Consider the following 12,907-nt stretch of genomic DNA (forward strand, 5'->3'; position numbering starts at 1 on the left):
GGTTCGAGAAGAATTTCCCATTCATTTTCTTCAAAATTCTTCAATAAAGAGTTGTAAAGAGCCATAAACCAAACTAAGCAGCTCTGAGGTAAATTACAATATTACATCATCAGTCTGAAGCAATAAATGTTCTCACATAAAACTAAACTAATATTTAAAAGGGACAGTTTGTGATAGGACAGTGCAAATGCATAATCACTCTTTAAAAAAGTAGAATTTTAAGTATTTGGTTATTTCTGTATTAACACACATAACTAACCCCAAATCCCACCACAAGCACTAAAAATAAGAAAAAATCTTATCAAACAATCTCTAATCAAAAGACTTTAAGTTGATGATTATATGCTTATATGATTATAAGTGGAGCAAACAAAAATTTTTGCAGTCCTGTTGACACTCCACTAAAGTTTGTAGTCTTTTGATTAATTAAAAAGGTTTATCGATTGTCTCTGACCACACAGTTTGCAACTCCATGCACCTAAGTAAGCTGAGGACAGTCGAGGGTCGCTAGAAGTTTTTGAGGGCCACACCTCTTGGGAACAAACCTCTCCGTCAGGTACACTGCAGCTTGGCTTGAAATGTCACTGTGTGAATAGCGGAGATGGATAAATAATTATGAAATGTCTTTTTTACTGTCTTACCCATAAGTAATCGTCCTGACATGCTGTTTTCCAAGTCCCTCAAAATGTAAAATCACATTTTTTAGGACACAAGACAATGGGTTTTGGAATGTGATTTTGACTGGCATCTCTTTGCCCACTAAAGCATCACATAAAGGCTGAAAGGGAAGAGTGCATACAAACTACATTAATACCATACAGCTTACATTAGACAATCAGGCAAATAGTTCTGACATACAGCCAGTGGATTAAAAAGTAAAACTACAATCATGATAATAATTGTAATTTGCACAGTCCAATGCAAAAATTAAGTGGAAACAACCTAAAATCTAATTTTTGCACTACAGGTCTTCTGTTGCTAAAATGAGCTGTAAAATATGTTAATTATCTGGTGAAATCTTAAACTGAAGTCCTTTAAACTCACAGTGATTATGATGTCTGGTGTGCGCATTCTGAAGTTGAACTGCTTGGCTAGTATTTGTTTAGTCTGAGTGACCCGTCTAGAGAGAGTGTGTATCAATGCCGCCTGGTCCACCAGCTGGTCTTTATAGTTCTCATACTGCAGGGTCCAACCCAGAGTCTGGACTATAGAGAAAAGGGATTTATCCTAAATGAATCTTAGGGTTCTATGCACAAGTAACCATTTAAAATTGGCAGTAATCATCATTATTACATATGTATGTCATTACTGCTGATATTATGTGATGCCTCTACTGATCTGACAGCAGTTTTCTTGTTTTGCTTACACAGGATAATAAAAATCAGATAGCATATATAAATTAGGGCTGTCAATATTAATATATACATGTCATTGACAAACAAGGTTGTCCAAGATTGTATAAATAAGAAATCTTTTTAAAATCTAGTTTAAAACACATTTCTAGCTTGTAAAGAATTAATCTTTGTGGTGTCCATGTTGCTTGCTTACTGTACATTTTTGAAAAAATGCATAGCACATTCTAAAAATTTTTTTTATAATAAATAAATAAATAAATAATAATAAAATGCCATTGAAAAATGTAATGCTTGAGTATACACAAATTTAATAAAAAAAAAAAAAATAAAAATAAAAAAAAATGTCAAACATATTTTTCAAGGTAAAAAATAAATAAAACTAACAATATTTATTTTTTACAAATATCATGATTTTTTGAGTGACAAATATAACAAAGATGTTTTCTGAGGGTTATTTCATTTGATGTGTGTGACGGCACAATAAGACGTAATGTAGCTGCATAACATTCACACTCAGTCGAAGACGTGTATGTATACACACACACACACACACACACACACACACAGTACACGTTACATGCTGCTCTCAATCTTCCCTTTATCTCTCTCTTCATATCCCAGTAAGTTAGTTGGTTAGATACTTTAAATGCATAGATAACATTTTCATTTAATATTGTTTTATAATAACAAGACAAAATGGTTTCTATTTCAATTCTTTATTTACATTTTAGTACATCGTTAACTGGTTTGGAGTGCACACACACTAGTTGTGTTGTATTATTATTTTTGCGTTGTTTCTTATATTTATTTCTGTTGAGTTTAAGCTACCGGTGATGTGGAGAGATGAATGGTGTTGATCCGTGTTCATGGCCATCGGAAGCGGCGCTCTGGAGAGTGACAAAGAACGGGGTCCGGGCGGAAACCACGAATTTCACTCCTGATGGTTCCGAGCAAACCAATCGATGAAACGTCATGGGGAGAGGGAAATAGATTTTGACAATCTTTTGTTAAATATATTTATATATCATTTATAGTTATGAAATGTTAGTGAATTATTTCTTTTGTTATTTTTTTTTCTTTGCTTGTCTGGATATAATCCAGTTGTATAAATGTTATGTGTTAAATGTCATGTTAATGATTTCAGTCTAGTTTAATTATGTTATTTGTCTGAGTTTAGTCATTTAGTATATTTTCTGATTATTTGTTTGAAAGATAAAATAAAGACCCATTTTGTTTTGTTGGAAAGCTTGTGTTCTCGTGTCTGCCTGCTTGGTCCCTCACAATGTAAACAAAATGTGCCTGGTCATAAACATGTAAAAACATGTGATATTTTATAAAACATCACACACAGTCACGAGAGTGTAAGAGTTTTCACTGCTTATTTTTTCTAGAAATTCAGCTTTTAATGAGATTATTATTAAAACTATACAATAAGGTTGTATCCGTTAATGTAGTTACCTACATTAGTTAACATAAACTAACAATGAGTGATATTTCTACAGCATTTACTAATCTTGATTAATGTTAATTTCTACATATACTTATATTTTACATTAAATTTGTTGTAAGTGCTGTAAAAAGTCATTGTTCATTGTTAGTTCATGACCTTATGCATTTACTAATGTTAACAAATAGAACCTTATTGTCCTATTATTTATTTATTTATTTATTTATTTTTTACTGTCAGATGGTTACACCACTTTGAACTAAGACACTGAAAAATATGTCCATCAAAGTAGAGGTGTATTCAAGTAATTGTTTTGTGTTAATTGTATTTTTTATGTGATTTTGAATAACTTAATAGAGCCGCACAAAAACAAAAATCACATCATCGACTTGCATATTTCATTTATGTAAATATATATAAAATATATAGATATAAAGTCTTTATATATCATATGTATATACTATATACATTACATACAGTATATGCTTTAGCCAAGCTTTGGTCTATACTATTCCTCACCCTCATGAGGCTTGAGGTCAATGCATGTCTGGTCCTTTTTCAGTAAGACTTTGTGGACTCCAGTGTAGTACATGGCTGCCACCTGGCTGTTGAGGGTAACGCTACGAGGAGAAGTGCATTTGTTCTTCAGAATGACAGACAGCACAGCATCCTTGCCCACAAGTGGTCCCTCCCCCTGCATGCCGACTTCAAGGATTACATTTTCGGCACAGGTCTAAGAGCTCATAGAACGCCTTGAGCCATAACGGCAGGCTGTTTCCAAAGAAATACGCTCCTCCTCAGTACCTGTTTAAAGTTAAAAACTTAATAGAGCGCAAAACTGGGTTCTGGAAGTGAAAATCCCATTAATTTTCCCCATAAGCAAACAGATTTTTAACAATAACTTATAAACCTGCAAAGACAGACCTACTATGGGCTCCGAGGTTGTTAATTGATGTTTTATGCTTCTGTTAAAGCCATCAGTCCATGTTATTTCAACTTTTTTTTTTAATTTTAAAATTGTTTATTAGTGGAATTACTGGTGAAGAACTACACAACCCATGATCCTGAAGGAAAACAATCCACCAATCGGAGAATCGTGACCAACAAAATTCATGATTTCGAAGTACTTCAAGTGCTTTTATCTGAGAAGATCAATGAAATTTGATTCCTCATGAGATGACCCCTTTAAAGTCTGTTGGTGTGCATATTCAGCCCATTGCAAATGTTCAACAAATTAAAATCAGTTATCCATACTTCCTGATCATTCTAACTTTTTAAACCACTTTCATGTACTCATGTCATCAAAAATGGTGTATGGCATGAAGTTAATTCATTTTCTGGCATTTTCTATGTACCTGTACAATGTGCAAGATGTGTGACTGTTATCATTCAGTGGTTTTAAGAAATATGTATTGTGTGATGCATATATGTGTGTTTTCACCTTCTGGGTGCTTGTAGAGGTTTGTGATATCCACACATGTCTGAGCCAACGGCTTTGGTGCTGATGCAATGACCGACTGCATTTTTCTTAACCCCAACCACTGCAAAGGTGCCGTTAGATTTGTGCTGCCAGTAGACTTTATAGCTGTTCACCTAAAACACAAAGAGCCAATCATTCAGAAGTAACACTACATATTATTGTAAATATACCTGCGAGAAGAGAAAGTTTACAGACAGTTCACTTGCAATACTAGTCTTGTATTGCAAAGAGCTACATAAAGTTTCTTTTAAAAATTCATCTGAAAAAACAACTATTGCTTTAACTTAGGGGTTAGGGATTAACATACTTCAGCAAAAATAAATGGTGCGTCATATTTGAGGTAGACCTGCCCACTGCAACAGAGGTGGAGCTGCAGCGGTAGAAGCCCTGACTGGTCTCCTGAGGAGTGGCATCAACCACCTGCCAACCTCCAAAACCAGCTGGCAGGTCTGGCCGAGTTATCCAGGCCTCGTTCCACACGTGGTAGTACCTACACAGAGAGTAAATAGAAAATAGAAACTAAATAGGGGCAATTTTGATTTCATGTTGACTTGACTTCCTTTGATATCATATATGCTTTCTGTGGTGTTGTGAATGCAGTGCAGTATTATAGAAAAAGGATTGAATCACGGATAATGCCCGTGCCATGAGCAGAACTGAAGTTTGAGACTGGACGAGTGGGAATACCGAAACACCGCAACACTGAAAGAAAGATTGCAAGAAAAATATTTTTATGCAAAAACAGACTCACACACACATCCATTTCATTTCCAGCCTCTCTGTAAGTGGTGTACATATTTTGTCTGAAAACAAATCAGTTTGATTCTTTACAAAATGATGCATTTGGTCATAATACAAATTTTACAACTGAAAATACTTCAAGAAAATTAAACCCTTTTTTTGTCCATATGTTCCTTGCAATTATTTAGCTGTATTTCTTGTGTTAGTGACAAACATCTCAAGTCACTGTGTCACTCGTTGCATCATATTTTCCACTAAAGAAAAATACAGGATGCATACATGTGAAATGCAACATGTTTTCTTTAGTAGATGGTTTGTATTAGGGCTGGGAATTTATAAAGATTACCAGATGTGATTCTGATTTTGATTAGAATTGATTTCAATTCATTTGGGCATATTTCAGTTATAATGTCCATTTTGCTTAATATATAAAATAATTCTCTCTCAGCCAATGCTGTTTATTATACAGGGGATTATACATATATGTATAATAAACATATTTATTGATGGAATAAATTACATCTAATTCCATCAATAAATATATTTAAATGCAATCATTATTTGATTACATTTGATATACAGTCTATATATACAGTATGCATATATATATATATATATATATATATATATATATATATATATATATATATATATTAGAGCTGTCAGAATTAATGCGTTAACGCATGCGATTAATTTCAAAAGTTTAACTCGTTAATTTTTCTTAATCACAATTAACACATTTAGCATTAATACGGCATGACACTTGTGTGAAGGGCGGAACCTTTGTAATGTGTCCGCCCAGAGTCATTACACTGATTCACACTTCACAGCACCAGAACCCTTCTACCAAGAAAATCTACAACTTAGCATAAAATAGCATAATGCGGCGGTCCCATTGACATTCTCTGGGCGGTACTGTCATAATACCTATGATAGAGCCGTGGTGGTTGTTATCTTATAAATAAAAAAATCTTGTACAGTACTTCCCTGTCAGTGATATAATGATGGAAAAAGGAGCTCTTAGCACAGATGGGACTTGTAAGGCACATTTAATTACCACAGAAGCAAGTCAAGTCTTAACTATCACCAAAACACAGAATGAGACATTTTTGTCTGGAAGTGAGTTCAAAGCTTGATGCTGGCGTTGACGCTCTGAAGCAAATCATGAATGCAGCTTCACGATTGCTGTAAAAAGTGGATATCCACAGTCTACTGGCAGATTAATACTGTGGAGGATTTGAGTTTAAGAGATTTAATGCCCATTGAAATGAATATGCAACCTATTGTAACTAGTCTCCACTAGTTCTTTCAATTAGTCAACCTCCCACTTAGACTTGGAATTGGTGCTATTTTAGTGCATTTCTTGTGGAAGGCTTTGTTTGGAAAACGTTAATAAAGCATTATATTATTACATATTCTTTTCTTTTCTTAGAAATAAATGCATTTTGACAAGAAAATAATAATATATAGTGTCAAGTTTCAGCACTTTCAAAATCTGCGATTAATCGCGATTAACTACAAAATATTGTGCGATTAAAAAAAATGTAATCCACTGACAGCACTTATATATACTATATATGTCTATAAAAAAAGAATTAAAAAAATAAAAATAAAAAAATCCTCCACATGCAGCAATGACAGCTTTGCAGATCCTTGGCATTCTAGCTGTCAGTGTGTCCAGATACTCAGGTGACATTTCACCCCACACTTCCTGTTACACTTGCCATAGATGTGGCTGTCTTGTCAGGTACTTCTCATGCACCTTACAGTCTAGCTGATCCCACAAATGCTCAATGGGGTTAAGATCCATAACACTCTTTTCCAATTATCTGTTGTCTGTGTTTCTTTGCCCACTCTAACCTTTTCTTTTTGTTTTTCTGTTTCAAAAGTGGCTTTGTCTTTGCAATTCTTCCCATAAGACCTGCACCCCTGAGTCTTCTCTTTACTGTTGTACATGAAACTGGTGTTGAGCGGGTAGAATTCAATGAAGCTGTCAGCTGAGGACATGTGAGGCATCTATTTCTCAAACTAGAGACTCTGATGTACTTATCCTCTTGTTTAGTTGTACATCTGGACTTCCACATCTCTTTCTGTCCTTGTTAGAGCCAGTTGTCCTTTGAAGACTGTAGTGTACATCTTTGTATGAAATCTTCAGTTTTTTGGCAGTTTCAAGCATAGTATAGCCTTCATTCCTCAAAACAACGATGGACTGATGAGTTTCTAGAGAAAGCTGTTTCTTTTTTTGCCATTTTTGACCTAATATTGACCTTAAGATATGCCAATCTATTACATACTGTGGCAACTCAAAAACAAACAAAAAGACAAACACAAAGACAATGTTAAGATTCATTTAATGAACCAAATAGCTTTCAGCTGTGTTTGATATAAAGGTAAGTGATTTTCTAGCACCAAATGATCAATTCAGCATGATTACTCAAGGATAAGGTGTTGGAGTGATGGCTGCTGGAAATGGGGCCTGTCTAGATTTGCTAAAAATTACTTTTTTCAAATAGTGATGATGCTGTTTCTTACATCAGTAATGTCCTGACTATACTTTGTGATCAGTTGAATGTCACTTTGGTGAATTAAAGTACCAATTTCCTTCTGAAACAGCAAAATCTGTACATTATTCCAAACTTTTGGCCGCCAGTGTATATATATATATATATATATATATATATATATATATATATATATATATATATATATATATATATTAGTGTTGACTATACAAGTCAACACCATATAATCATGATTATTCAAGATTCAATTATGGTACATGATTCATTAAACAATCATCATAAATATATTTACTTTATACTTTGTCTCAAAGAACTGGTTAGTCATAATTTATTTTAATTATTTAAATATGTACTTATTGTACATATTGTACATTTTTATGAATTGAGTTAATTAGATGCATTTTTACAGGTTTTAATCTTGATACAAGTATATGTACACATTGTATAAAATCATTGGACGTGCTCAAATTAAAAGTTGGGTCAAATTTTCTGTGTGTATATATATATATATTTTCTGTTCAGTCTCTTAAAGTATACCTGGCTGCAGTTTGCTGAACGCACACGATTTGTCTCACTCACATGGTTTCACTTTTGACAGTGGTTCAGATGAACGTTTTAGGGCGATTCTCCTGTGTTTATTATGCCCGGGACATGCGTCGCTCGTAATGAATAAGCGTGCACTGCTCCACACAATTATTTTCTGTGCTAAGATGTGCAGATGAGACAAGATTGCACCTCCTGAACATATATTTTTTGCCAATTTTAGCCACAGAAATTGAGGGAAAAGATTAGTGAAGGTGCTGGGTTTGTTCCTGGCAGGCAGCAGATGTCCTAATCCCACCCCCATCCTAATCGGTGCCTGTAAGGTTGAGTAGCCTGCAAGGAACAACCTTTCTCCTATCGCGTGAAGTTTCAGGAATAATAAAAAAAAAAAAATGGATATTGCATTAATTGCATTAATTGTTTTGTGTTAAAAAAATAGATAAATAAATAAATATATATATATATATATATATATATATATACGCCAAAACAGTTCTGACCCGTCAAAGCATGGACTCCACAAGACCTCTGAAGGTGTTCTGTGGTATCTGGCACCAAGACATTAGCAGCAGATCCTTTAAGTCCAGTAAGTTGCGACGTGGGGCCTCCATGGATCGGACTTGTTGGTCCAGCACATCCCATACTGTAGATGCTCAATTGGATTGAGATCTGGGAAATTTGGAGGCCAAGTCAACACCTTGAACACTTTGTCATGTTCCACAAACCATTCCTGAACAATTTTTGCAGTGTGGCAGGACGCATTTTCTTGCTGAAAGAGGCCACTGCCATCAGGGAATACTGTTGCCATGAAGGGGTGTACGTGGTCTGCAACAGTCTTTAGGTAGGTGGTATGTGTCAAAGTAACATCCACATGAATGCCAGGACACAAGGTTTCCCAGCAGAACATTGCCCAGGGCATCACACTGCCTCCCCTTGCCTGCCTTTTTCCCATGGTGCATCCTGCTGCCATCTTTTCCCCAGTTAAACGATACACACGCACCCGGCCATTCACATGATCTAAAAGAAAACGTGAATCATCGGACCAGGCCACCTTCTTCCAATGCTCCACGGTCCTGTTCTGTCGCTCATGTGCCCATTGTAGGCACTTTTGGTGGTGGACAGGGGTCAGCATGGGCACTCTGACCGGTCTGCGGCTACGCAGCCCAATATGCAGCAAGCTGTGATGCACTGTGTTTAACAGATCGATCTTGGGATTTAAGAATCGATATGGGGATTGTTCAAATGAAGATCGTGATTAATCAGAAAACCGATTAATTGGTTTTGAATTGCACATACCATTTACATCAGCAAGGGGCAGAGTATCATTCATACATATTGATTTAAACCATGCAAATGACCAAGCAAAAATGGTGAGTTACCAAAGCCAATATTTACTCGCATTTGGCGCTTATTAAATGTGGAACCTGATGGAAGCCTTTTTAATGGCAGTATATAATTTCTAGATTATCATTAAAATATACATGTGTTGGTGATCCCAGCAAAAACCAGCACTGTCCGTATTTAACAGGTGTTCCTCCACTTTTATTGTACTGTTTTTGGATAACACTGCTACCACTCCAGGCTGAAGGAGATGTTCCACCCTCAAAGCTACTTTGCCAGTTACCAACCACCACACCGCGGTCATCATTGGAATTAACCTGCCACATTGACAAAACAATATTCTCATCTGTTATAAAAACTACACGTCCTCACGATTAATTAATTATGAAAAATGTGGATGTTGGTAAAAAAAAACAACAAAAAAAAACTCATGCTAATTCTTACTCAAGGTGGCGCTGAAGTTTCCGTGATTGACTTGATTTACATTTGACATTGCTATATGAAATAAACTATAGCAAGTGTAACACATGAACAGTATGATTTGGCTATTGTCATTTGGAAGTACTACTGAAATTATGTAAGTTGTACATCTATTAAACCAAAAGTTGCCTGAGAAAATACGTGTAGCTTATGTGTTATGTTTAGCTCAAAATGTGTTTGAAAGCCAGTTGCGTCTCATGAAATTTCAGTGTAGAAGTAATGAATGCTGTTCCATATTTGTTGCATCATCTCTTTAATATATGAAAAATAAAACATAAAAATATATCAGAATATATTCTATTCCATTATTTTCTAATTGTCAAAAATGTTTAGAAATTTAGACACAATCAGGGCATTTTGCAGATCCATTTGTGATAGATATAAGTGCCGGGTCGCTAAAGACCCAAGATACTGTATGTAATAATGTTTGGTGAAACAACCCTGCATTTAAGGGTTAATATGTTTCACTGTTTAATTCTAAAGGACATTTTTGTTTACATTTGTATGATACAAATTTTAGCGTGTAGGGCCGCTTGATATTCAGTGTAAAATCTGGGTCCTTGAGTAAAACTAGTTGAGAATCCCTGCTTTATGAAATTCATAAAGGCCCAAAGTAAAATAATGATCAAAAATACAGTAAAGGAGGTTTTGCAAATGTAGCCTGTTACATTTGTGTTTCAACATGAGAAAAAAAATATTGCTTTTTCTGACATATTTGAATGAAATATGGCTCTTACTTGACCAAAGTTCCATGTTCTGCAACCAATCTGTTCCTTAGTTCCATAGTAAATTCGGCCCACATACTCAATTCTCTGTGCATCATCATCCATGTACACAGACAGAGTCATCTAGTAAAACTGAAGAGAAAGTTTTTCAGCTTTTAGTGAATGTTTAACAACTTATTTTCAGCAAGTTTGTCTAATTTTTTATTATTTGTATATAAGCATTATATCAACCTACATAGGCATGCAGTTTACTAAGTTTTGGAACATAGCTTGATTCTTTTTCACTTGAACACCAACCAACACCATCTATGTCCATCTTATTATCTTCAACCTAATACGTACCTCTACACCAGGAGTTGAACTGCATGTAAATGTCATTGTCAGACACGTATGGAGAAGTTGCCTTTCCCCGTGGGCAGATTGTTACAACAGTGAGTTTGTATTTTCCAATAAAAGCGGTTGGAAGGGAGTAAACTGACAGTCTAATTCTGTTTTGTGCCTTTTCAACAATCTTTGTTTCCCAGGAATCTTTCTTGAGCTCTGCAACTAATGGAACAGTCACAAGACTGCCCTTGTGTATTGGTAAGATATTACCTGCAAAACACACAAAGAAGAGCAAGAACTGACAATGACATGTTGACCAAATTTTTTATTTTGAGTGAACATTTCCTTTAATACAGCTTCTCAATAAAAATAACAATGAGCATTCCGCCCGAAACGTCACACTTGTGGCGAGATTATGCAAATTCAGGGCATGTAATACAAAGTGATCTGATCACATGTGATCTGATCACCTGACATGAATGTTGATACCAGGTGTAAACAAACAGGGCCATGGTGGCTGCCAAGATGACAACAGATTATAAGTACTGACTGAGTTTCAGCTCCAGGTGAAGTTGGTCTGTTTTTGGATTAAAGGGTCGGGATTGCTCAATCCATATTTGAAAACACTGTCCTCTACGGACAATAAGGTGATTGCTGGGGAAACTATCTGTGTGATGATCCAGTCGATTTGGTCCTTTCCTGGACTTCAAGAGATCAGTTGATCATACCTGGAGTGTCGCATCTGAAGAAGTGAAGGGAAAAAAACACCTATTAATCAATGATCAGACATGGATATGTTTCCTGTCATGGCTCCCTGTGAAAAAGAGAGAAACAATAAAACATGATCAGTGTACAATTGTAATAATATAATGTTCCTTAAAGACCACTTTCAAACTTATTACCTTATCAGTAGCATGATTTTGTGTGTCATGAAGGAAATGCCTGTGTACTGAAGACTCTAAGCTACCGTTCACACTGAATGGGTGAACTGTTTTTCAATAATTTTTCTCTGTAAACACAAGCTAAACAGATGTCTTTGACTATTGCACCACAGCATCTCATGCAGAAGCAATGTGTTATTTGAATGCTGTTTCAATTTAAAAGAACTACAACTTTTTTAAAACGTGTTTAGAGACACTTGCATTCTGTTGTATCCACAGTTTTCCTGCCCAACCCCTGTGTGGCGGCATGATGATTCTGATTGCCGCTTGACTGTTTTTTGGTTCTGGTCTCCATAAGAAGCAATGTAAAAACTACCAAAACAAGCAATCCAGACAGAGAACAAAAACTATTTGAAGTGTTAGCTAGAGTAAAAATGAATTCGGGCTCTTGTGCAGTTGCTGGCTGTCATAATTCGAATTAGTTAATGATGTCAATTCATTTTTATTTGTATAGCACTTTTCACAACACATATTGTTTCAAAGCAGCATTACAGAAAATTATGCTGTAACAGAAAATGAAGCTGTAATGTCTGTGATGTCTTAAAGTCATTGCAGCCATCACTTCATGTCATCTACCCACTCATTAAACTTTTACGTCCCAAAATATGATAACTACTTTGGGTTAGGATTTGTTCAAATCCCTAAGTATAAACAACAGTAGCCTGCGCTTGCCTTAGCTAGCACAACAAAAAAAATTTCTAGAGATCTTTCCAACGCTTAAACAAAAGCAGCCTCCAAAATGTGGATGCCAGGCTTTAAAAACCACGATTACGTGCAAAATAAAGCCAGTTAAAAAGGTCTTTGAGATTACTTACATGTTCACAGTTCTTATCCCTGAACTGTTCGAAGAGTGTCTTGTCCCTGTTTGATAACAGCAATTGTTCCCAAAGAAATTAAATTAATAACCCAGGTAAACAATACACATGTCAAGCAACTCTTATTCGCTCTGACTTTTCATTACTTAGCAGCTCGTTATATTTACCTCTTCTCCATCTCCACCCCATCCAT

At 35.4% G+C, this 12,907-nt stretch overlaps 1 pseudogene; it reads right to left on the reverse strand.

Moving 5' to 3' along the window:
• Window positions 1-436: 436 nt before the first annotated feature.
• LOC127418533 (protein-glutamine gamma-glutamyltransferase K-like) lies at window positions 437-12,907 on the reverse strand (annotated as a pseudogene).

This window comes from Myxocyprinus asiaticus, chromosome 28 (assembly GCF_019703515.2).
Source record: "Myxocyprinus asiaticus isolate MX2 ecotype Aquarium Trade chromosome 28, UBuf_Myxa_2, whole genome shotgun sequence".
In the NCBI taxonomy this organism is placed as follows: Eukaryota; Metazoa; Chordata; class Actinopteri; order Cypriniformes; family Catostomidae; genus Myxocyprinus; species Myxocyprinus asiaticus.